Genomic DNA, 3,465 nt, shown 5'->3' with positions numbered 1-3,465 from the left:
CCCTGAAACCGGCTTTTGGTGGCTGATAGCCAGTCCTTTCCTGCACAGCACCCCTGGGTGGGCTCTGGACTCTGGCTGAATTTGCACCCCATGTGACGTGCACTGGGGCACATTCTCCCTCCCTCTGCAGCCGGCACTTTCTGTAGGGTGGCCCATGCTGCTGCGCCCACGATGTCGCCTCCCTCATGTCCGATGGCTCCACCTTTCCTGCCCCAAGTTTCCAGTGGCCTGTTGTCCCACTGACCCACTGGTGGACCTCTGGAGGTTCTGGACAGGCCCCAGGAGCTCATCCCCTTCCCCTGCAGCATGACGGGGCACTGTCTTGGCCCCCAGTGCTGACGTGCTGCCTGTCACACACACTCCCGCCCCCCCCCACGCAGACACACACACTTGGCCCCGTCATCTTCCAGCTTGTGCGTTCCCATAGCAGAGAGTGGGTTTCTCCGGTAAGTGCGTTTGAACCTTGACCCAGAGACTCCTTGGACCTGTGGGTCCTCTCCTGCCAGCACCCCTGCTCCGTGGGGGTGGGGCTTCTCCATCGAGACTTTCTCAAGTTCCTGGGATGTTCTGAAACAGCAAGGTAAAGTGTTTGGGCCTCGGGACTCCTGGATTTTGGCACGTGAATGTTATTTGTGCTGCCACTGGGTGCAGGGGCACGGAGAGACTGGTTTTCCGCCCAGCCCTTTGCACACATTTTGCTTCACGGCATTGATGGCCACCTCCCCCTTGGACCATCCCTCATCCCACTGTGGGGGTCCAGCCTCCACAGCTGAAGGGGCCCTAGGGGTCAGTTAGAGAGACAACAGACAAGACCTGCAAGGGCTCCCCTCCCCTGGAATCTGGAACCAGAGTGTGTGCTCGAATGTGTTCTCTCAAGACTCACACGATCTGGGGCCTTCACGCCACGTCATGTGCCACGTCACACACCCGCACCAGGAGGGGTGTGCCTGGAGCGTGCTCGGACCAGGGAGGCACATTCGGAACCAGGTGGGCAGGTTTAGAGTGGAGATTGCGGCGGCTGCACCTTGGCTGTCTCTGCTGACTTGGCCTTGGGTGTCCTGAGCTTCTCTCCAGGGCAACAATGTACGATCCTTATCAGAAGGGAGTGGGCCGCCCTTGGGGTGGGCAGTCTGGTTGCCCTTGATGGCAGCTAACCTTCAAGCGTATAGCAGCAGCCATGGGCTTGCAAGTGGCATCTAAAAATTGGAGCCATTACGTGGGGACATCATGGGGGACAACTTTAGTTCGGAGAATGTGACTGGGGTTCACCTCCAGCTCACGAGCGTGAAGGCCTCCCTCCACCAGAGGCCTGGCCTCCCCGCTCCTTCAATGTGAGCGCAGAGAATTTGCCGGGAGACACTCTCTTCCCATCCTCTGTTTCGCACACCCATTGCTGCCCTGCCTCTCCAGCTCCTCACCTGGCCCTTCTGAGCGTGGCTCTTGGGGAAATGCCGCCCTTGTGGTCTCAAAGGGTCGATGGTTCTCAGCTGGGTGCACCTCCCCAGGGGCACTGCTCCCCTTCACAGACCTGTCTGGTGCTGGGCTGGAAAGGAGTCACTGGGAATGAGTCCGTTCCAGACCTCAAGGGTGACGGAGGGAGGGCCTAAGCCACCGGGGTCCCACCAGTCCCTATCCGACCACCGCGCCTGGAACAACAGTGGTGGCCGGCCACCAGCTAGGTCTTCTGGCCTCAGGGTCAGTGTGTGTGTGTGTGTGTGTGTGTGATATTTGCCCGGCCATCAGTCCTCAGACGAGTGATTTTCCTAGGTCCCTGGGTCCCCTCACTTCTCTTTGCTCTGGACACAGAGAGGCCAGTGGCTGCACCCCATGGTACCAGACCCCAGTCACTGCTCACGTTGTGCACACATGCCAGTTGACTGTGCAGCGCCCTGAGCGCCCTGGAAATGTAGCCCCCCAAGTCAATTCTCCCCTGGGTGATGGTTTCCATATGGACAGCACTGGGACGTAAAACGGAAGCTCACGGCTGACTTCATTCCTTCATTGGACAATGAGGGCAACAGACCCTCCCACGTGATAGGCCGGCCGAGTCATGTGACTTCCCAGAGGGCCCTCACCTGGGAGCTCAAGCTGCAGGAACAACACCTTTGCCGTTCAGGACCCCCGGAGAGGCTTTCTTCCCCCACACCGAGCGTGTATCCCCTCCTCTCCCACGAACCGTGTTTGTTGTCCTTGTGAGGTGTCAGCCCGTCCTCCCGACCCCCAGCGGCCCGGCCCGACAGGACACACAGCCGTGCTGCAGTGTGGAGCCCATGTGTGTCTGCAGCTGCTGACTCTCCCGGGTGCGTGACAACCCAGCCGCAAGTGAATGTCCCTCCCATCGTGCGGGTAGACTCTACTTTGGGGAGGCAGCTCTGAGCAACTTCGGACCTGAGGGGCCACCTTCCCGCCCGGGGTTAAGATAGGGTTCCTCTGCCCTTCCTGAGGTTTTCGGGGCCCCACCCCTCAGGTGTCGACGTGTATGCGCTCCACTTCCCCGCTCAAGGACTTCCGGTTTTCCTAGATTCACACTTGGCACCTTCCAAGTTGTGAGCGCGAGCAGGTCTCTGCAGCTGCTGGACGCGGAAGAAGGAAGGCCGGAGAACGGACGCGTCTGCACGGTGCTGCTGCAGCCCACGGGGAAGGAACTGCTGGGCCTCCGAAGAAGTACGGCCAGAGCGCTCCTTACAGGCAAGGGTGGCAAAGCGTCACCTCCCCGACTTTGGACATGTGGTCAGGAGAGACCAGGCCCTGGAGAAGGGCAGCGAGAACGAGGAAGCCCTCCTGGAGGTGGACGGACACCGTGGCTGCAGCCCTGGGCTCGGGCCGAGGGACAATCACGCGGCAGGTGCAGGACCGGGTGTGTTTCCCTCCCAGCCGGGGACCATCGTTTCCTCCTTCGTAGCTTGTTCCTGGGCTGGAAGCTCTGCTCAAACCTGTCCCCACGGAGGACCCTGCTGGTGTCTGAAATGCTGCCACCATCAGTCACCCCAGCCACCACATCATGGCGGCGACCAACGCGTGGCCGAGTTATGTCTGGAACTCGGAGACGCAGCCTTGGAAGCTGTGCCGGACTGGACGGCAGTGGGGTGGATAAGCCAGCACAGCTCCCGCCTGCTGGCCTGCAGTCCCCCTTGGACGACCTCCAACCCCATTTGCTGTGGCCCGCTTTCCCTCACACTTGCCTCCCGTGGCCTGGGGGGCGGGGTCCCATTTCTCCCTTCAACCTCTCACCGCTCTGGCAAGCAGGGCCCACCCCGCAACCCTTTCCACAGCCTGCTCTCCCACTGCCACTGCTGGGGCCTTCCCGGGTGACGGGGCAGCTCCACCCCGGGCTGGGCCAGGGTGTGGCCACTGGAACAAGTCTGGGCAGAACCCTGGTAAAGCAAGTGTCTCATAAACCGCCATTGCTGCAAACCAAGAGAAAGCTCCCCCTCGGGGCCTGTGGAGCTGCTCTTTCCTCTGAGG

This window comes from Echinops telfairi, unplaced genomic scaffold (genome assembly GCF_000313985.2).
Source record: "Echinops telfairi isolate 266 unplaced genomic scaffold, ASM31398v2 ScPeMD7_37;HRSCAF=141, whole genome shotgun sequence".
Lineage (NCBI taxonomy): Eukaryota > Metazoa > Chordata > Mammalia > Afrosoricida > Tenrecidae > Echinops > Echinops telfairi.
The sequence above is the reverse complement of the archived record's forward strand: the minus strand, read 5'-3'. Positions refer to the sequence as shown.